This window comes from Pavona decussata, unplaced genomic scaffold (genome assembly GCF_977016875.1).
Source record: "Pavona decussata unplaced genomic scaffold, jaPavDecu1.1 SCAFFOLD_169, whole genome shotgun sequence".
NCBI classification, from domain to species: Eukaryota; Metazoa; Cnidaria; class Anthozoa; order Scleractinia; family Agariciidae; genus Pavona; species Pavona decussata.
Window position 1 is genome coordinate 397,876 of NW_028145580.1, and position 23,622 is coordinate 421,497.

The 23,622-nt window shown below is 39.8% G+C and overlaps 1 pseudogene across 1 annotated transcript; it reads right to left on the reverse strand.

Annotated features, from left to right (window-relative positions):
* Window positions 1-2,013: 2,013 nt before the first annotated feature.
* Window positions 2,014-23,583, reverse strand: LOC146464061 (uncharacterized; annotated as a pseudogene). Its single transcript, XR_014856730.1, has 10 exons — window positions 22,788-23,583; window positions 19,671-19,862; window positions 15,954-16,197; window positions 14,758-14,891; window positions 12,168-12,461; window positions 11,446-11,661; window positions 10,279-10,485; window positions 8,475-8,577; window positions 6,111-6,180; window positions 2,014-5,109 (listed from the first exon to the last, which is right to left on the reverse strand). The product of XR_014856730.1 is annotated as an uncharacterized LOC146464061 (transcript).
* Between the last annotated feature and the right edge of the window lie 39 nt (window positions 23,584-23,622).

Sequence of the window (23,622 nt, forward strand, 5' to 3'; positions counted from 1 at the left end):
AAAACAGAACACAGAATGAAGCAAGTTTCCAGTTGTTCTCTTCATCTGAGTGTATTGCCTGGCTTCCAGTATTGCTGACCGAGTCTGTTGCTATAGTAACTCTTAATATCCTTACAATTATTGTTTTTATCAAAAATCGCAGTCTTCGTAAGCGAAGCATGTACCTGGTGATCAACCTGGCAGTTGCAGATATGTTTGTTGGAGGATGTTCAAAAATCACATATTTTGTTTCCTTTGGAGAATTATGCTCCTTTTGGAATACCCAAAGACCACCTTTGCTTGTTGAATTTTACATGGTGTACTTTTTTCCTGCAGCTTCTCTGACAAACCTCGCTGCGATCTCGTTAGAACGAGCGCACGCGACGTTCCGTCCTTTCAGTCATCGTATTATTAAAAAGTGGGTGTTTGGATTTATTATTACAATCATTTGGGTTACATCTGGGCTGTTACCAATTGCTATTTATTTCCTTCGCAACCCGGTGAACTATGACGACTATATTTGGAGTTTATTCAATGGTTTTTGTTTATTTGTCATTTGTGTTTCTTATGTGTCCCTTGCTGTCAAAATTTCTTGTGGGGCTCATCCTCAGCACCATGGTGCAGCCAGCAGAGAAAGAAAACTAACCAAAACATTGTTCATTGTGACTGTGGTATCTTTACTGCTGTGGCTTCCATTTACGATATTTGCTGTCCTATCGGTCCATTTACCTTCCATTCTTCCTCCTTACCCGGTGTTTTTTCATCTTGCAGAGGCTTTCATCGTTTTGTTTTATGCAAACTCCCTTGTTAATCCTATTTTATATGCAGTCAGAATATCAGACTTTAAAAGAGCTCTCGTTTCACTTTTTCGACGTCACCAAAGACAAGTTGAGATTATTCCCCTTGGTCCCATTTGATTACTATGGGTATTTATTGCCGCACAAGTTTATTATCCGCTAAAACTGGAAGTCTTAGACTAAACTTGATTTCTTTAAGCGACTAAATCAGTAGTGCCGGGAGGGCACCAGAAAAGGAACTTGCGCAGTGAATTTTAAAAAAATAATAATCAGGTCTATTGCATTTGGCAATGTGGTTCGTCATCAGTAAGTCATATTCTTATTTTAAGCGTACCATCAGTACTAGATGACAACTTGACAAATATAAATTTGGAATCTTGGGGAATTATCCATTCTACGTTTTACAATGATGTATGTTAAGTGCATTTCAGTTTTGTGTTGTTTATGTCAGTGATCGGGACAGATCCCTCTCTCATTTGATGTTGCAATTTATTTACACACACACACACACACACACACACACACACAAAAAAAAAAAAAAAAAAAAAAAAAAAAGATGAGTTGAAAAAAATATTTCATGCAGAATGCCAGTGGGAAAGTCTTTGTGAACTCTTTGATAGACGAGGGAAGAGTGGATACTGAAATCTAGAGCGCGTTCCTGTGATAGGCGCATGCAAGGCCAGATTCACGAAGCCCTCTCAAGTTAAGATGTCTCTTCAGTATTGTTCCTTAATAAAAGCCCATTGTAGGAATATCGATAGTCTATTGTTTAGGGGCATTGCGCATTCTTACTGTGCATAATTTCTTAGGTCATAAGCGCGCGTCTTTACTCCTAAACGAGGATGGTGACCTATCCTTTTTTATCTCATAATTTTACCTTAGCTCTTATCCCCTTTATGTGTAAAACCTCTTTAGAAAAGCGACAGAAAAGTAAGTTAGTGGCAGAAATAGGAGCTTGCCCACCACTCGCGGGCATAAAATAGTGATACTGAGAACTCCCATGCAAGAAACGTTCTGGGTTGATACTGCTTCGTATTTTGCTTCCCTGCCAAGAAATTTACCTTTAGTTGCCGATTACTGATGCTTCATACATTCTACGCATAACGTTTTTCTAAATTGTGCTTTATCGATGTGACTTCTGTTGCCACCAGACATGAAAATAACTGATCAAATAAACTCATTTTTGAAAGCGAATATTGCAAGCGATTATAGAGTAAATTGAGTGGATCGTAACTCCTTCACGGGCAAGGTGACCTATCTTTTTTATTTTATTTCTCAAAATAGTACATAGTAGTGAACAATCACAGAAAGTTTAAGAAATTTTTCACGACAACTTTTATTTCGCCGGAATCACCTTAAAGAACAATACTTGGGATACATCTTAATTTAGCAGGGTTTCATTAATGTAGCCCCCTATTGTTACATTATGGTCGTACGTCTATGGCGTCGTATCTAAATTATGTAGCTGTCAAAAGATTCCAATAGCTAACAAGGTGCTTACTAGTTGGCCTGGTCGTTTAGATCAGTCAATTGTCTTTTAATTTGTATTAAAGCTACAGGCATAGTGAACTAAGTAGAGCGGTACGGTTTTTATTCGAGCGTCGTAAAACGAATCCAAAGTAATTTAAATGGCCAATCACAACGGACGCAAACAGCACAATGAACCAATCAAACCCTGAAGAAAATACATATAACCGACGCCGAGCGCGGGAAAACGTGGTTTGAGCAAACCGCGATTGGATTGGCGCGAACTTTGGCAACAAATTACTGAGAAAGCAGTGAACCAAACCAAAGCATTAGCAAAATTACTTTCGATACTCATTTGAAAACCGCTCTTTTATTCATCTTGATTTTTTAACAGAGTAACTTTTACCTCAGCTAGATGCTTAATAATTCATTTAAGTAACTTACCACTATAGCAATAAAGACTTCTTAAGTACACTCATTTTACATGTATTTACATGTATTAAGTTAGGTGTTTTTAATTGATTGTAGAAATGAATTTTGCATTTGTTTTGGCTTTTGCTTTTCTTTGCCTTGTGATTGGTTAGTAAGTGTCGCGCCATACTATTTCAGCCAATGAGAAGCAAAAACCAAAACCAATCAAGACTTGTCCACACTGTTCTTCCCGCGCTTGGCGCCGGTTACATGCACTTGTTGGGAATTCTGATTGGTCTCCGTCTACATATGTTGTGATTGGTTGAAGGAATTACTTAGCGTTTGGTTGAACAACAATCAATTGAAAACTGATCTTAGATCATTTTGCTTTAGCTGAACTTGAGACTGATGTTATTAACAAATCAACGGCAGTTTTCTATGGTCTATACTCTTATAGACCATAAAATGACGGCAGAAAATGTTCAAAACTCAAGTGCCAAGTTTTGGACATTTTATGGCGTCATTTTATGGTCTATTGCTGACTTGAAACGTTTCTTGTTCATTTTTTTTTTTATGGTTATTGTTACATGTATTTAAATGGTTTTTTTTTTTTTTTTTTTGCCGAGTCGAAAAAAAGACATCAAATTTCAATACATATTAGATGGTATAATAATCCTTATCTGAATTCAATAATTAAGGCCGTATTAGTCTCAATACTGGTATACTTCAGTTGCAATACACAAAGTCAATGTTGTTATCTGTATATTTGGTAGATTTATATTCATTAAATAAGATTGAAGCTTCGATACCTATTTGATGAGTTATGATTGATGTATATTTAATTCATGTTAATTAAGACTAGTCTGAGCACAACGCAGCTTCAATAAATAAACTTACTTAAACTGCCGGTCAGCCTTATTTCGTAGATTTCTCAGCACCTCTATGTTAACTTTTCGCCAGGCTTCGCATTTAACCATTAGATACGATCTTTGCCAGCTTGACCTGGCTAACAATTTGGCATACCTTTATTAAAATGGGTGCATTTCCTCTGATTTGTTAGAAAAATCACAGTTGTCACTACATAATTAAAAACGTCGAAGTCTAAGCAATTGAGAATATGGAGTGGAGCTCAGTTTCACGGCTGAGAGAACGAATATGGTAAATCTGATCAAGTTCTGCGCTGGATAAAATGTTGACAAAGAACTCACTCAGGTCAGGCAAAAATATTGTCATGGAAACTCTTCACGAGCAATTGCCAGACACTGCTTAAAAATCTAATTGTCACTACTCCAAGAACCTCACGCATTTACTTCAAACTTAAATTTCACAACCTTAACTATAAACCCACGCTGACCAACTGCTTCCGCTTGCAGCTGCCCTTCAGAGCTCATTTCTAATAAGCCATTTTACAGTTGTGTACTTAGTGACCTGGTCTTGGATTGCAAGCGAGGTTGGAGGTGACCTTGTTTTTAAAAAAAACAGACCTCACTGCTTTTCATATGTAAATGAAAACTAGTTAGCATAAGAACAGCTTGATCTAAATATGAAAAGCAGTGAGGTTTGTATCAAAAGGTCGCCCCCAGCCTCGCTTAGAATCCAAGACCATGGGCCCGTTTCTCGAAAGTCCCGGTCACTTTCCGGGCCCGATAAGTGTCTTTGGTGACAAATGTTTCGATGAAAACATTATCCAAGTATCATGCCTGTATTCACTGTGTAATCGGCGAAAAAGCATTTACAAATATACTTATCGGGCCCGGTAAGTTACCGGGACTTTCGAGAAACGGGCCCCAGGTCACTTAGCACACAACTGTAAAATAGTCCATTACTTAAATCAAATAATGGCGCCCATCGTTAAAGGCTCACCCGTCATACATTAAAGACCCTAACCAAGCCCTTGATGGAGATTACCTCGTTGTATAATGCCATCACCATCGACGCAGGGCTTCAAGCAGTGAATTATTTTTTCAATCAATGTACTAAATCCCGTGATGTAATGATGACTCTTATCAGCAAAACAACAACGTCAAATGACCAAATTCAAGCTTTTGTCGAGAACGTGAGCACACGACGGTGAAGTTTTCATTTTTCTTCCTCACTTGAACGCCGTTCCTATCAGTTTAGTTCCAGAATACTTCGCCCATACAGTACGTTGAACGAATTGGAATAATCGCGAAGTAGTTGAATTGCACGGTCACGGCCCACAAATATAACAAAGAAATAACGGTTTGGCTTCATTACCATTGCCTTTCATTAACTATATGACTTCACCGATACAGACTCATTTAAGAGCTGTACCATGCCAAGGAGGGATGACAGAACTGAGAGATTTTGTCATTTATCTGACACAGGGAAGAACTCTCTCCAATTTGTCCAATTCATCTGTGAATTCCAGAACATCAAACACGCTAGCAAGGTGAAAGTCAGTTCTGATGGATGAGTAGAAGAATTCGGGACTCTGAAATTAAGGAAGAAGTTTTTCAGGTGAATATTTTATCGCAGTAATTTTTTTGGAAATCAATCAGCAGACATTCTTTTGGCTCGTCACGCAATCTTTCCTCGTCTCGTTGGGAAGGAAAGATTGCGTGACGAGCTTCTATCGGTTAGATTTCTCTCCGCTGCAGCTAAAGACCGTCACCTCATTTCTTATAAAAACAGTCAGGTAACGTTGAATGTCCCGATCGTGAGTTGTTTGGAAGTTATACGGCCAAACTCTCCGAGCTAGCACGAGTAAAGGGGACTTTCTCTGAAGGGTTTTGAACCTGCAAACTCTCGGCAACATGCAGGAAACCTATCACGTGCTTTGCCATCTAAGTGACTGAGCCAGAAACTATTCAGGTGAGTGTTCCAAAACGGAGAAGCAAACGATAAATAAAGTGATAATTACTTCACCTTATATCAATTACGTGATTGCATGTTCCCCAAAAACATACAAATTTACAATTTTTCCACTAGACTACGAGCAGCCCCTTATTTTTCTTGAGGATAGTACAGCAGGGGCCAAACACGCGTGTCGCGTCTCCTCGCGGGAGACAATTTTCGCGCGCGTTCTTTTATCCCGAAAAAATGTGAGGGATCCCGTATCCAACAAGCGCAAGTGAAATATCTGATTGTTTATTAAAAACAACCAAGAAATATTGCTTAATCTTGAGCGACCGACCACAACACTATTTCCCGGAACATGGTATAATGACTGATATCCCATGAGCGCTAAGCCAATCAAAACGCTGGAATTACATGAGTACTTTTCAGGAAATGTAAGCGTATTTTGACATGGCGTAAAGGGTTTTTAAGTACCTATAACCACCACAATTGTCATGTTTCAACCTCTACGTCATAAAGGAACTCTTGAAAGGCATGTAGTGGAACGTTAAAGCAGCGCACCAACTTACTCTACAAATATACGGGTGTAAAGGCTCTTGCTAAAACGAAAATGTCAAATAAAACGTTTATGTCAACCTCCTTTCGAAGATCCTGAAGCCGCAACAACATCCGACCATCCAGTCTTTCTACAGCTTTTGAATCCACACTGTTGAGGCAATAAGTTATAAACTCAGGATCGAATAACACAATTCAATACAAAAACATTGTATCATGAAGTTTTCAATATCCTATAGGCGGGCAATTTTATGTAATCTTCTACCAGGCGAGCGCCGTAAAGCAGTTTACACAGTTTTATCAAAATGATTCACAAGTTGAATATAATTAAAGACATTGACTTTAGCAACCTGCACTGTAGAATTTTCAAGCGTTTAGTTAATTTTATCAACTTTTATCGTTGAAACACCTGTGTAACTTTTTACAATGATTATTTATACACGACCTCTTAAGCTATCAAGCTTTAAATTTTATCGTGTTTAAATAAAGCTTTTGATTGATTGAATTCTTTTTAAAGTGGGGTTACATAGCTATAGACGCTTAAAGGCCAGTCCTGCCAAATTGGGAACGCTCTACGAATTCTGAACAGAAACAGCACTCAAACAACGAAGAAGGACAATACTGAACAATGAAAAGTGAAACCTGCATTCGGTGCTACGCGCAGGAAATACGCAAAAGATAAGCTGTGTTCTGTTAGCAACCTGCACTGTAGAATTTTCAAGCGTTTAGTTAGTTTTATCAACTTTTATCGTTGAAACACCTGTGTAACTTTTTACAATGATTATTCATACACGACCTCTTAAGCTATCAAGCTTTAAATTTTATCGTGTTTAAATAAAGCTTTTGATTGATTGAATTCTTTTTAAAGTGGGGCTACATAGCTATAGACGCTTAAAGGCCAGTCCTGCCAAATTGGGAACGCTCTACGAATTCTGAACAGAAACAGCACTCAAACAACGAAGAAGGACAATACTGAACAATGAAAAGTGAAACCTGCATTCGGTGCTACGCGCAGGAAATACGCAAAAGATAAGCTGTGTTCTGTTAGTTATACTTGCTTCACATTTATTGCCTATACCCATAAAAGGTTTCGTTTTCATCCTCTGGTCTTCCCAACTTAAAAAGATAATTGCCTTTTTTATCACACTCGTACAGAACAGTTCCAGGCTTTCTTGAAAGTCCGTTTTCGCGGGATCCAGTAAGGTGGAGAATTGACTTGTGAAAAGTCTAATAACAATTCATTCGCCTTCGGAAGTGAAAAGGGTTGGTTATACAATTGAGTACAGCGATGAGGAAGCTATGATCAGGATTCTACACACTGAACTATTTATGAGATTTTTTTCCGATGTTCACATTATGAATAAGTAAATGATCATCGCAGTTATGTACACAACTTAAGCAGTTGCGAAAAGAAAGCTTGAAAATATTCGGGATTGAACGGGATTCGAACCCATGTCCTCTGCGATGCCGGTGCAGTGCTCTACCAACTGAGCTATTAAGCCAACTGGGAGCTGGTCATATTGTGAATTCGTGATATACCGATCGAGGTGAAGTGACGGAAGTAGAATATATGAAATAAATATATTTGAATTGTGGATGAAAGATATGAGTTAGTGAATGACCATCGCAGTCCAAACAGACAGCAAACAGCCCCAACCCTACCAAGGCCTAATTTTTACTACACATAATTCTAAATATTAACTAGAAGAAAGATCCTCGCGGTTATTTACGCAACTTAAGCAGTTGTGGAAAAAAAAGCCTGAAAAAAAAGAAACCGAACTCGAATTCGGATTCGAACCCATGACCTCTGCGATGCCGGTGCAGTGCTCTACCAACTGAGCTATCAAGCCAACTGGGAGCTGGTCATTTTGTGCATATCTCCAACGGTCATTCACATATTCACCTTTTCATCCGCAATTCAAATGTGTAATGTTTAAAAAACGAGCAGGAGTGTTTTGTCGGGTTTAAATCCCCGAGGCGCAGCCGAGTGGTTTTAGACCCGATAAAACACGTGCTTTCTGGAAAAGCATGTGTCAATAGAGTTCATAACAATAAGGCTTTTGTGACCGTTGGAAATTAGCATACGAGAAAAACACCGCATACTAATGAGGAGTGTTTTATCAGCTGATAAAACACCGCATACTAATAAGGAAGAGGTTTATCGATATAAAGTCACTACACGTGATGTATTATCGACCATTTGATAGGTCAATGGGCTTACGAATTATAATGAGTTTTTGAAATGTATTTCATTTACATGTATTCCACTTCTATTGTTTACATTGTTGTTGTAGGCTGTATGTTATATCTTTTGAGCTTTCATTCTCCGAAGGGCGAAGCAACACGCACGCACCACATGTGACCAGAGAATGCGCAACGGCAAATGCAGCACCACCGCAGGAAAGTCAGCTACTTCTAAAGCAAGATATGTTTTTAATTACTTACCGTCCTTCCAATCCCACTTCCTTGAGCCAGTTTCTTACGTCATTGTTCGTCCACGATCTGATGGAGGTCTGGGGCGGGGCATCAACAACATCAACAGTCGCAACTATAAATGAGACAAAAATGGCGACAATCCCACATCAATAAAAAGGCCGGGAATATTTTTTAACCAAGCTTTTTTCCAATTACCGTATTTATTCGATTAACCGCCCACCTTCGAATGAGCGCTCACCCTCAAAGCCCAAAAAGTTAATAAGCGCCCACCTCACCCCCTCTCAACAAAACATTTTCTGTACTGGCCCAGCGTGAAGCAAGAGGAGAGTTAGTTGTGTTCCAAAATTGGTTTTAGATACGATAGCTAATGACCTTTTATATTGTTTATGTAAGCTTTTACACTTTGTTTGGTCTTGTTGAAGCGAAATAAACTTGTTATCCCTTGTTTTGTCATTCTCAAAACATGTCCTCGCTTGCGAGAGATGTTGGGAAAATAATAAACGCCCAGGGCGGTTAATCGAATAAAAACAATAATATTATTATTATCTACATGTACATCTAATCCTTATTAAGTCGGTAAAAAACCTGATATCACACCAACTATTAAAAAAGATCAATACATATTAAAAACTACCTATTTAAAATACTTTTAAAAAGATCGGCCAATTTAAATTTAAATGGCCAATTGAAGTTGCTGTCACAATTTCCTCGGCAAGAGACTTCCATTCTGTAATTGTTCTTGGAAAAAAAATGAGAACTTAAAAACGTCTTTATTTGCTTGAGGAACTGTATACTTAAATAAATGGCTGCTACGGGTGCTTCTTTCACTATTGGGTTTCAAGTAATTTTCTGCCGGGATGTCGGTTAGTTCATGGGAAAGTTTGTCCTAAAAGGAGAGTCTAACTGTTTTCCTTCGTGTTCCGAGAGTTTCCCATTTTAATTATCCCAACATTTCCGTAACACTTGCATAGCGACTATAGTAACTCGTGCAAAAGGGGGCTGTTTTCCTTTGGACTCTCTCCTCCCTAATGAGAGCACCAAATGTAACGAATGAACAACTGTGTTGTATTAATGATGTCTTGAAAACAAATCATCCATGTAAATCTCGGAGCGTTGAGAGTTGGAAAGAAAGCGGCCTTTCTATCTAACTCGCATTATAATTTGTACACGAATGATGAGATACATTTTTGGCACACCATCTTTTAAATTCACATGACCCTTGAAAGGTTAGTTGTCACTAAAGAGGGAGTCAAAAGCGTAGTCGTAGGAGCGATAATGACCCGGCGAAAACCAAACAAGGGGGACGTAAGCGGAGTCGCAAGAAGCAGAACAGTTTCCATTTCCTTCCGATTAGGCTTATGATGTCGTTCCTTACCATCAAGTGAAAAGCGGATTATCGGAGTCGCGAACGGAAGTAGAAGAATAAACCAATCACAATGCTTCTTCTCAGGCATTCTGGTTGGCTTATTCTTCCGATGGCGCAGTGCTGAGAGCATTCGCCTCTCACCAATGTGGCCCGGGTTCGATTCCATGACTCAGCGTTACATGTGGGCTGATTTTGTAGTTGGTTCACGCCACTACTCGGCGGGTTTTTCTCTGAGTACTCCGGTTTTCACCCTCCGAAACAAACAACATTTCCAAATTCCAATTCGACCTGGGACGAGCGGACACTTTTGAACGAGGCCCAAGAAAGCTGTTCGGTGCTCCGTGGGTGAACAAATTACATTAACATTTCTTTCTTTTTTTACAGGAGTGAGTTAGAGGGAGGCGTCATGAGTGAAGATTGAACTGTCAAAACTCTTTAATCTCATACCTTGAATGGTTTCCTGTGCCGCGATTTTCCCTCTGTTCCCGAGTTCCTTAGTAAGTTTTTCCACGTTAGTGTCTAGTTTATGCTTTTCGCTAAAGTCAATCCAGAATTTTGATCCCACAATGATGCCAAGCCATCCATCAGGTTTGTATTTATAATCCATCATCAGAGGAATGACGTCCTTGTGTAGCTGATACGTGTATTCTGCCTCTAAATTGTCAAAAAAAGGTTACATATAAATTCTGTACTGTCTACAGAGCCTCTAACGTGACGAACCTCGCAGATGAGCCACTTCTGAGGGGAGGTGAAATTCCCCTCTGGGGGCTGGGGGGTGGGGGGTGGGGGGTGGGGTTACTCAACAAAGTTTTATACGGGGAGGCTCCGTCGCGAGGTCCAAATCCTTACTATTAGGTATACCATTAGTGAAAGAAACGGTAGCCCCTTCATGTACCTTCCGTAGAAAGTAGCCCAGTTTCGAATTTACTAAGACCGCTGGATAAAAAGACAAAAGACGCATTTATACAGGGTTAGCCTCAACTTGAAGCAAAATATTCACAAATGTTAGCAGGAAATGGCTGAATCCTAAAATAAAACAATGTACAGAATTGTGAAAAATTCATCTTCTTCATAATGGGGCTAAGCCTGTATAAATGCGTCTGTTGTCTTTTTATCCAGCAGTCTAGGTGAATTCGAACTACTATTATATCCCTTTTACATGTACATATTTACAGTAGAAAGATTTCATCCCTGTTCGGTGAGTCTGTTGGAGACATTTTTAAAGGCCCTTTGAAATATCCAGATAACAGTTTTACCTAACCTTTGCTATACTTGAGCTCGTAATATCAATATTCTAGTAACAATTTTGGTTTTCTGTTCAACCTTTTGATGGGGAACTCCGTCGACTGTGTTCACAAGCACAGTTTTATAGTATACAACCACGCTACCTAGATGTTCTCTACTGCAAGCGCATTTATACATCTGAGTGGGGAGAGTTTCCTGTCCAAACAACGGGGCAGTGCAGAGACCAACTTAGTTGAGAAATACTAAATTTAAGATCTAACGATCTTACTTAAATTGAAATTCTGGACGCGCTAACTTCCCCATCCACTAGACCAACCTTGGTTTTACTTTAGCTTAAGATCGAGAACACTTCACTTGTTTTATAATCACCTGATCTGCAGTTTGGACTCTCCTTGTACTTCTGAGACACACAAACCAACACAACACTTGCATTCTCTACAGCGTTGGCCATGCTCTCCAGTGTAGAGCCTCCCATCTCATCAACATCCATCCAAACCTTGTAGCCTTGCGCCTGCAGCTGGTTTTTCAGCTGAATCATGGGTTTTTGTACATCCCACTGATAGCTGATCATCACGTGCTTGGTGTCTATAATTACATAAGAATACAAACTAGAAAAATCCAACAAAAAGGTAATTTGACAAGAAGGAAATCTTACATGCATGAAGTGGTGAGGCACACTCCAAACGGTAATTGCTCGGAGTCCGTGGGTTCGATTCCCGCCAAAGTCGAAGTTTTTTCTTTACCTCGTGTGGTCCCCCATTTCCTTACTGGGCTAACACTCACTAGGAAATCCATGGGTTCACTGCAGAACTTTAACGTATAGTTAACTGCTGTAAGAAAGTCAATTTTGTACACTTAAAAAAAGGAATCATTGATTTCTGATTAAACTGCCTGTCAAAAATTAGTTGCAATGATAAAGGCTAATTCAGTGAACTTTGACTTACCCTAACAAATTGTTCCCAGATAAATTTCTGAAAAAGTCAAATGTTAAAACAGTTGTTTAAATTCGGCTCAGGTAGAACCCCCCTCCCCCCACCCCCAGAATCCCCGGTCTGAAGTTTGTATACGAGCTTCTTAAAGAAAAACTCTACCTTCTGCTTCTTGAGCTGTAACTGACAGCTGTTTTTCCTCGGCGTGTTTTTCTTTGCCCTCGCATTCCCAGTTTCCCACAATGCACCACCAGCAGCTCCTTTTAACTCGCTGTTCTTTGTCAAAAGAAGTTTTCGCAGCTCAAGAAGAGCAGAGTCGTTGTTCTTAATTTCTTGCCTGTTGTCTTCATCAAAAGCCAAGGTCCACAATGTATTACACGCGTTCAGTCTCTCGATGTCGCTTTTAGCTTTTTCTAACATTGTCACAAGGACTGGTATACCTCCACATTGAGCAATCTGAAATAATTGTGCAAGATGTCGTTAATTAGACCATTTCCGATTTATCAAAATTCTAGCTTGGCTACGAGGCCTGGGGGAATAAAACAAAAGAAATTAATTATTCATCTCTGAACCTCAATGTAAAGAAAAAAAATTGTAATTTCCGTTGTTTTATTCCCCCAAGCGTCGTAGCCAAGCTAGAATTTTAATGTATCGGAAATTACCCAAAATTACCCATAATTAGTGCTAATCCTATTGCTACGAGAAAAATGAAGTCCTGAGCGATCGCTGAATATTTGTTAGATTACGAAAACAGATCGGAAAGAATAACCAGGCAAGAAAAGAACAGAAAGAAAAGTTACAAGGGAGTCAAGATGAAAGACGCTCGCAATTTTCCCTTGTCCTGACTTTCTGGCATTTGCAAACCAAAGACGGCTGCCAATACAAGTATTGAGCCGCTCGCCAGCCATGAACTGAAGGTTAAGTACTTTACTCCAACGAAATGAAAGAGCTTAAGTTTTGCCTTACGTAGCTTTCGTTTCATTCGAATGTACTGCATACATTCCAGTAGTGTGCAAGGTTTTCGAATTTTCTACCACTGAATTGTATGGTACCATTGCATCCATGTTTCTCCAATAAAAAGTGCGGATAAGTTTTTTTTTTCGAATACCTTTTTAACAAATTGGTGTTAGTTTGTAGTGAAACTTTGTCTGATTCATAGAAATTTAAAAAAATAAATTTTAAAATATTCAGCTGTCAAAATCACTAAACCTGAGTATCTGTTGACGAAAACATTGTACACATAAAATACTTTTTGTAGAATGTGTTGCTTGAATGATGACACCATGAATTTGAAAGTCTTTCACGCATACGAGTCGCCAACCATTCAATGGCCAGTCGGCCATTAACAACAATAATTCGAAATGGAGGGGAATTCACATTTCAAAATGTTGAATCTTTTGGTTTTATTAAAATATTTCAGTAATCCCAGATTTGACAGAGGCATCGAACATTTGCCAAACCAACTGCGCTCATTGGAGCCTGGTTTTCACTAGCGACGCAAGCACAAACGTAAGCATGAAAGCTTTACGTCAAGGGAGAACGCGACGCAAGCACAAGCACACGGCACAAAAAAAAAGACACTCACTAGTTCCAAGTCTTCATTACGCGGTGAATATGGCAGTCAGCACGCTCAAATGTCGACGCATGCAATCAGAAAACAAGAAGACAAAACCTTTCTGGGTGAGAGACATTTTTAAGGAAAAGAAGAGTAAAGGGGAATTGAACAACCTCGTAAGAAAGCTAAGGCTTTCAGATCATGAATTCTACTCCCGGTGTGTTGGGAACTGAACATTAATACGCATTAATAAAGGCAAATAAACTCGGCTTTTTGTTTTTATCCTTAACTCCTTGGATTATTTGTCATATAGCACTCGCTAGTTGCGTACTACCTCGGAAAACGTTTCGTCGAAGTATGTTGCATCTTTCGCCATCTTTATTTCCCACCTAAAGGACGCTCTTGCACGAGTGAAAGCTGGAAAGAGTGCTTCGATTGGCCAGACACATCAGATTTCCTTGTGTTTAGGCTGCGCTCCGTTTAAGCACAGCACAACAAGAACGCAAGCGCAACCATACGAAAAGAAAAAAAATTGATCCTTGTGCTCGTCCTTGCACTAATATGCTTGTATTTGCGTCGCTGGTGAAAACCAGGCTTTAGATTTTAGTACGTGCGAAGTTTTCCAACAAAGAGCACGCGCGAGTGAGCAAGTGTCATTTGGCGGGAAAACGAGAAAACAAGAGAGTCATTTTTCTAGGACTTTTGTAAGAACAGCGTAGTGACGAAGACAAGTCCTATCAGGCGATCTTGTCCTTTTGGAATCACGAAAGTGCTCAGTTGTACCTATCATTATTCATATATGCACATATGTTGAACAATTATCCTGCGAAATCGCGCGGAATATCGCCTGATACTTAGCCGACGAGGCCGTAGGCCGAGTCGGCAAAAATCAGGCGATATTCCGCGCGATTATGCAGGATAATTGTTCATCATTATTCAAAACAACTGCGTCAAGTTTGTCCCTCACAAAGAGTACTACTAAAATGAAGCTTCCTAGGATATATTTCTTCATTATAGTATTTCGCTAAAAATTTGAAGTCAAATCCTTACTAAATGGGAAGGAGATGCCTTTGCATTGGCGTCCACAAGTGGTTAATTAAAACCCGACTTCATGTGCCTCAGATAGCCAACAAAGAAATGACCGGATTGTAAACCATGCACACCTGTACAAATTCGTAACAGCCAAACCCGACATACCGTTTTCTTGTTGTTGTCATTCACTGCAATTTGCGTCAGTCCCTCTGCAAGCTCCGCGGAGGAGAAGCCAAAATATCTGTGCCTGACCATTCTCAGCGATTTATTTAGTATACTTATGAGGAATTTGATCGGACCTGAAATTAAAGTAATTTGATGTCGGGTTTGGTAATGATGACAATGCCAGTGTCACAAGACATTAAAGACAAACAACATTTCTGTTTTTGTATGGTAATGATAATGTAGCATTATAGCGCATTCGATAATCTTCATATGCACAAACTCATACACGCATTATTAATACAAGTGAAGAGTAAGATCAGATGTCAGAACATTTGTTTCTTAGATTAAGGCTAAATCTGTTTGCATTGTATGTCATTTTATGATTTTATCCTTGAAATAATTATCAACATTGTTAGGCATTTGAAAACGATAGGTTGAATTTGCGCGGTAGAAGTCAGCAATATTATTTTGACCCAGCCGTCACCATAGTAAACAGGATAAGGGAGGCAGAGATGACAGAGCACTCGCCTCCCACCAATGTGACCCGGGTTCGATTCCAGGAGTTGACGCTATATGTGAGTTGAGTTCAGTTGTTAACTGCCCCAAGGGTTTTTCTCCGCGGGGTACGTCGATTTTCACCATTCACAAAAACCAACACTTCCAAATTCCAATTCAACTTTTAACGCACGGACACCTTTGAAACAAGTTCCTAGGAGTTTATTGCTTCTCCGTGGGTAAACAAATCACATTTACATTTTTTTAAGGTTTCGGCCTTCTTGTTTGCCTGTTCCCTAGTAACATAGTTAATAAAAGGCCACGGCTATGAAGGCTTGACAAACTTCTTTGTTATATCTTTTTGTTAGCGTTTTTAACCTTGACCGTGCACAAACCACAATAGATTTTGAAATTTGTTGGAACAACTGACCAATAGAAACGTTCCTGGTAAGATATTCAACTGTGGTATGAACCTTAACACAAAGGATTGTCCATGGTCGCGGCCCTACCACCATAAATTGCAGCACCATTGTTTTCATGGCAAGGTTTCATAACCATGAGTCCCTCAATTGACTACGCTAGACGGTATGTTGAGAAACGGGCGATGAAGGGGTGGGACAGTGCATAACCCCCCTTTAAATTGTGGTCCCATTTGCTGCTCCTTTCCACTCCTATGTTGCTAGCAAAATAAGTATATTTACCTTCATCTGCCATGATTACATGGTTGTTTTCTTCATCAGTCAAGTAGGCCAAAATAAGCAAGCTCTTGGCAGCATATATTATTACTTCAGCTTTGAGCAAAGGGATCAGCACATCCAAAGCCTGACAGGCAGCAAAGCTGTTCCTCGTTGGAAGACGCTTTGACATGTTATGAAGGATTCCCAGGACTGTAGACAGCATTCTACCACGTGTCGTGTACTTTGAGAGCTGTTGTGTTTCAGCATTCTGTTAATTATTAAGCGGCAAATGAATATATTATGTTGCATAATGTAGATTGTGTTGATGTAGAAAATAATCCATACCCTCCCCACAGAAGGTTGTTCGGTTTAATCCCTGGCCCCCACCCCTTCAAAAATTCCAGTTCCATGGGGTGGGCACAGATATTTTATGGAACTGCACATTCTAAACTTTAAGATACTGGTTTAAATGACGCAGGATTTCTTTAGTGAAAAATCCTTGAATTGATATAATTTAGCAACTTCTGTGGTTACAATGCAAGAACCTGTCCGACAAATTTCAGGCTTGAAGATGACCATTCAGGGTCCCAAAGGGGGGGTCCCTGGAGCCCTGGAGCCCTGAAATTTCTGCTGTGGAGCCCGGAGCACTATCATTTTACTGACTGGAGCCCTGATCCTTTTTTGGATGTGGAGCCCGGAGCCCAAAGACATTTTGCACGGAGCCCGGAGCCCAGCATTTTCAAGTTTGATCATTCGAGTTCCCAGATTGCATTGATCCTTGTTTTACTGCCTTTTTGTGTTTGTTTGTGTGTGTTAACGGGCATAAAGAAACAGAATCTGGAGAGAGAACAGTACATAATACAAGTATACGTGGTTATCTCAGTTTACAATGATATGCAACAACTTATTAAGGGATTTAATGAAAACTTTGTTATAATTGTAGCCAGAGAGCGCGATAAAAACAACTTTATAGTTAAGTAACGGGACGTTCCTTTAGCAGTATGCTCGCAGGTATCAGTTACAACAAATTAAAAAAAAAACTTGACAGATCATTTTTAAGATACAAATAATAATTGATGAAGATTAATAATTTCAATACTTACCCATGTCCTTAATAGATTAATAGATTATACTGTTTACTGTTCATCTGATTCATGACCCTTTCCATCCTGACTTTCGGGTCTTCACCAAACAGGGTGCATAGACGAAATGACGGTTAAATGGTTTAACCTAACACCAAATCCGCCTCGAATCCCAGTGTTTTATACCCTCACAAAAATTCACAAACCGACATTAGTCGGAAGACCTATCATATCTGAATGTGATGGCCCAACAAAACGTCTATCATCATTCGTAGACAAACTACTTCAGCCAATAGCACAAATACAGGACTCGCATCTTAAAGATACGACACATTTCATAAGGTTTATTGAAAGCACTAGGGTGCCTAGAAATGCTTTTCTAGTCTTAATGGATATTACTAGCCTTTACACGAATATCCCACAGGAGGAAGGAATCACTATAGTATGCAACACATATGAGAACTTTCATGCCAATAACCGTCCTATAGCTACAAATTTCCTCAGAGAAATGCTCAGCCTTATACTGAAGGAGAACTCCTTCCAATTTAACGGGAAAGACTATCTCCAAACACACGGAACTGCCATGGGCACTAAAATGGCAGTAGCTTTTGCCAACATCTTTATGGCATCTATAGAAAAGGAGATCTTAAGACAGAGCGTTAATAGAACATTTCATTGAGCAAGCAAATTCATACCACACTACCATAAAGTTAACCGCTGAAGTCTCACAATTAGAAACAACATTCTTGAATACAACAGTCTATAAGGGAGAGAGATTAGAGAAAGAATTGATTCTCGACGTGCGCACACGTTACAAACCTACTGAAACATTTCAATACACAAACTACAATAGTTGCCACCCAGCAGGCGTGAAAAAAGGCTTCGTTAAAGGAGAAGCCCTTAGGCTTCTGAGGACAAGCTCTACTAAAGTAGTGTTTGAGGAAAACATTAAAAACTTTAAAACACGCCTGGCATCGAGAGGTTGTCCTAGTAACCTCGTGGATAAAATCCTCTCCGAAGTTAACTTTGCAGAAAGAAAGAACGCTCTTACACAAGAACCGAAAGCGTACAAGAAAATTCTACCCTTCGTGACACAATTTCAACCATCACTGCCATGTTTGAAAAATATTCTAATGGAAAAACGGCATTTAACCCTTTCACTCCCATGGGAAATGTCGTATTTTTGTAAAACGGCAACTGTGAACCCCTACACCAACTGTAATACACCAATTAAAAGGTTTTATCTGGGGCATTGTATAAATCATTCAGGCTAAGACAAAGGAAGTAACTGAAGAGAATGAAAAGTGTTTAAAACGAGAAAATATAAACCTTAAAATACATCTCACTTCTCGTATACACTGGGTATACCCCTAAACTATAGCTTAATTTGAAGATCTCAGCACATAGTTTCTTGTCAAATGGTGACTTGGTCTTAAAAGTGTTAGAGGAAAAAGTTACAAAAAATGGAGGGGTGGTTAATCATGTCTTATGTAGGAGGGGGGTAAGATTTTATGCTTCCATTGTGCAGATCTCTCCAAGAGCTGTTTGGTGTCCAAATTTGATACAAATTGACCCAATATTGGGCACGTAATGACTTTTTGTGCCATATGGCACTCTTGGGAGTGAGAGGGTTAATACAAAACCAGCCGCTACTTAGAGAGATATACAAGGAACCTCCCTTGATCCCTTATAGAAAGAGAAGTCGCTTAAAAACATGCTTGTACAGCAAAACTATAAACTGCTTTTATAAACACAATGGGCACACAGTGGGAGTCTTGCAGGTCTGTCAACCCCATTTAAACAAGTTTAATATTTAATTTACTTTTAAATAATAGGAGGTAATATAACTGGCTGCTTGGGTTTACAAAATTGATCGGAATTGCTGACTTTTTTATTTGCGTATTTGATTTAGCGTTAAAAATAGAATATTTACATATCAAGATTGTAGACCAGCGTGGAGCCCGGAGCCCTAGAGCAGATGATGTGGAGCCCTAGAGCCCTGAAATTTTCGCCTTGGAGCCCTGGAGCCCTGCATTTTTAAGGCCGGAGCCCTGGAGCCCTAAACCCCTTTGGGACCCTGACCATTATTTTTAGTACCCATACAAAGCTTTTACTAATATTATTCAACATTCAGTTGCATATTGACTTAAAAGCTCATTTGCTAAGTTCACTGGTACAGTGTATCTTTAGAGCTATTGCTGAACTTGCCAAATCACTGCAAACCTCTACTAACTCATAAAATCACAAAGGAAAAAAAAGTCATTTTCGGAGCTATGCTCACCCCTACGATCATACCTGATAATTAATCATATCAAAATCATATAAATCCTGGGTTGAAACTAATCCACTTACGGAAAAGATGACATCTGTGCATTTTTCCACGATACCTTGGAAACCTGACACAGCCAATAGGCACATAGAAAAAACATATTTTTTTAACAAAATTCGTCCCTGTATTTAACAACACTGTGTATGCTAGGTTTGAAGATGTTAGAACTTTTTGGGGCATTTGTACGAGCTAAGAATTATGGGTTATTGAACCACGTGCCATCTTTTTTGGTACAGTGGATATACCATTCATAAATTACCATTTGTAAAAATTTCAGCTTTATGACTTGAAAAGAAACTTGAAAAACATCTATCATTTTAGCTTACTTACCACATATTTAATATGGTGAGGAATTGAGTCTTGCAGTTCTTTAATCATGTCGACAAGAACTGGTGTCAAGCCTACTTCATCACATGCTAGCACAAAAGAGTCACTGAGGTCGGAAAAGTTGAGAACTGCTGCCAGAAGCTTAGATATGATATTCTGTGACATTTTCAATGCATCCATCTTGTCCTTGTCCTCCTAGAAGAAACAGGTCAAGCTGCAGATCTCAGGTGGGTCTACAACCATCGCATTAGCTTTAATAATAGAAAAACAGTTTGGTCATTGCAGTTTGGTTATTGATGTAGAACGCATCCCTAACACAGATTAAAGTCGAAATTGTATGGGACAACGAATGAATGGATCTTGAGATGTGAATTTGGCATCCCCGGCAGATTTTGCAGAGACGGATGACATCATCACCAACTTGGCAAAGGAGAGAGAGCCTGGGATCGCGACCATTGAATGCACTCCCTAATCTTTGATTATTACTGGTATAGAGCCATTTATGGCTTAAAGTTTTCACAAACCATGAATAAAATTAAAACATTAAATGACCTGGAATTAATAGCAGTTTGATTGGTTAAAATAAAACAAATGTGCACATCCAGTTGGTTGGCTTTGAGCTGTTCCTCAAGAACTCCCCCCAATCTACATTTCTCTTTGACAGCACTCAGTTTTCAGCAATTGAACACTGTTTGTTCCATATTGGGTGTTAAGTGGAAAATGAAGTTAACAAGGTTTAATTGTTTTGATGTTTTTGACCAGTGGCAGATGAAAGAAACAACAAAAACTCTGAGAGAAAGTTTACTTTAAGGTCAAACTAGGCTCTCACTGACTGTAGTCCCTAAATATCCCCATCATCTGACACAAGTACATGTCATCCTACTGGGCCCTGCTGGTCTGATCAAGAATTTAAAGTAAGGGATGTTGGGGCAGGGAGAGCAGATGGCATTGAGAAAGTCTTGGAAATCAAAAAGAGAGGAAGAGGAGCCCTGGGAACCTGAGAAATTGAGGAAAAAGGCAGAGTCCCAATCCAACTTTTTTGTGCTTTTCGCTTTCGCCAGCTGGCCCGCTATTCCTTCCGGTTTCCTTCTTGTCCCTTTTCAAGAGGGTGTTTAGGAAAATTGCTAATTTCTAGAAATCATTATTTTCAATCCAAATCCCTGCTGAAACAGGGTCTAAAAGGTCTGGATCTCCTTGCATAAAGCATCATGTGGGAATTTTCGGCAACCTATTCTCTGCATTCCAAAGGATTAATAATAATAATAATAATAATAATAATAATAATAATAATAATCTTTATTGAGGAAATCAATTTTACTAACAAGTGATTTACAAAAGAGTCCTCGACCCAGCGGGGGAGGTGGGGGGGAATCCCATATAAAAGTGACAGGGGTGATCATCAGAAATTTTGAAAAGAATCCCTAAAAGGGACCAGAATAATGGGCATGGCCCAAACAATAACATATATTTTTACCCCTAAGAAGTAACAAATCAGTTGACTGATATTTACTTCCTCCCATATTTTTCAGCTCAATATCCTAAAAGGTACCACCATACATGTACCTCTGACGGAAATCATTTTAGATTTTAGCACCCTAAGGGGCACCAAACCACAAATTTTAACCCCTTAAAGGTACAATGATAACCCCTGTCTCTTTTATATGGGAGTCCCTCCCCCCCACCCCACCTGGTTTCTCAAGTGTTGCATTTTGGATCACTCAGCTGAAGGCAGTTTACTGGGGATCACTGAAACACAAAGAACATGTGAGAAAATGCTTCGGAAGTTGAGAAAACAATCACACAAACCTCCCCAGTCGGTGGGTATGCACCCAACAATACTTTAATAAGTAACCCCCCACCCCCACCCCCCCCCCCACAGGGTTTAGGCATCCACCTTTAAAACCCTTTTAACATTAATTTTGTTAAATGTTAAGAAGTATTTCTGATGAGGTAGTTACATTGGAAATATGACCGCATTCTAGCCACTCTGTTAAAAGTACAACCCCATTACAGCCAGCCCAGTCTTAAAAATGCAACACCATCCAGTGGCACACTTCAATTTAGCATATTACTTAAGGAAGAGCAGTAGAAGCTCTCATACGCGGACACCCACAGGATGCAAAAAAGGTGTCCGTAACTGGAGCCGGCTGCTTACAAGAATGGTTCTCGTAAGCAGCCACTAGAGGTGTAAGGGATAGATGGCCACTTATTAGAGCTTGCCCAGCTAACAAAAAATAGCATCATATTTAATAAAATCATTATTTTTTTTTATTGCCTTATTCAATGCCGTGATAATAGCGATAACTGTAATTAATGCACTGTAAAATCATTTGTGACGAACAGCGATGTGAGGTTGATTGATTAAATAAGATTCATACAGAAGCTAATGGGATTTTCTTTTGGATGTCCACTTACGGGAGCTTAAAAACAAAGGAAAAGTCTAAGTCGTAACCCCTGAAAGTGTCTGGCCGGCCACTTATGGGAATGTCTGCTTACAGGAATGTGCAAATACAGAGTTTGTATTGGATTTCAAAAGGGGTTTTGTGAAGGCGGGTTGTAAGTAGAGCTGTCTGCTTACGAGAGGAGTGTATACAATATGCGAGTCAGCGAGGCATGTGAGGCATGCGAGGCAGACGTGCGAGGCATGCGAGGCAGACCTCCAACGCATGAACAAAACATGCAAAGCATGCGAGGCAAATTGAACAACTGCCAACATAAATGCTAACCGTTAAGCTAACCCAGGAGCTATTTAAGCTAACCTGAGTGCTATACGTAGACCAATTCGGCTAGTGCAATGTCGTACCCAATTCAAATCCTTTGGGCATAAAATGTTTTGTTCTAAGTATTTCCATATCGTTTAAATGTGAATGCTACATTATAATGCAAATGCAATAAACAAAGAATCTTAACCCTGGGGGATCTGAATTGGGTACAACATTGCATTAGCCGAATGGGTCTATTTTAAGGCTAACCGGCGTACTTTTTAAGCTAACCGGAGTGTTTTTTAGGCTAATCTGTGGGCCTCGCACGTCTGTCTCGCATGCCTCGCTGTCAAGACCCTTACGAGAGCTTTCGTTAAGAGATCAGCTTCCTGCACTGTACCCCCTCCCAAGTGCTTACCTCATCCCCCTCCTCCCCTACCGCTTGTTCCTTTTCCTTCACTTCCTCCACAATCTCTTGTTGATTGCCATCGCCTTGCACCAAAATTTCTGTTTCATTCGTTTCCTTCACAACAATTTGTTCTGATTTACTCCCTTCCTCCACGTTATTTTGTTCTGTTTTATCGTCTTCGTCTTCACCCTCTTTTTCCTTTGCTTTTCCTCTGTCCCATGTAGTTAATTCTGGGTAATTCTCCCTGCAGTCAACAACTATGTCATGAGAAAGCTTGGGAATCCCTAAAGCCACCACAAACTCTCTAAATGCAGATTTATTCTGGGTCACCTTCCTGTTAACATTAACCAAACCTTGGGCCTGATCGAGGGCCACCTTTGAAGTCAGATTCCCATTGTCCAAAGCGTCTTTCAAGGCTTTATAATGATCGTAAGTAGTCCTCAAAATTTTTGCAATTGCTGGATATGTTTCGCTGAACGAAGTTAACAGCGGATCCGAGCTCGAATGAGATGAGTCGATATCTTCTGTTACTGAGTTTTGATGGTTCGCTTTCACTGCATCGCCACGTTCGTCTCCGAGGTTTGAGGCTTCTCCGTGCTGCTCCATGTTCTTCTTTTTAGAATCTTTGTTATTCTCTTCATCCAAATTGGTATCAGCCGCCACTACCTGTGGAGTGCCTCTTGAACTTCCTGTTCCCATCCGTCGACAGATTGACAGCTTGTCAACTCAGATTCTAGACAGTTTTCGCCGCCATGTTGTTTACGTTCTAGAACGCCGCAGAGTAACCATGGCTTCCCCCTCCCCCTCCCCCTCCCCCTTTGTCCGCTCTATCGCCACAAGTGAG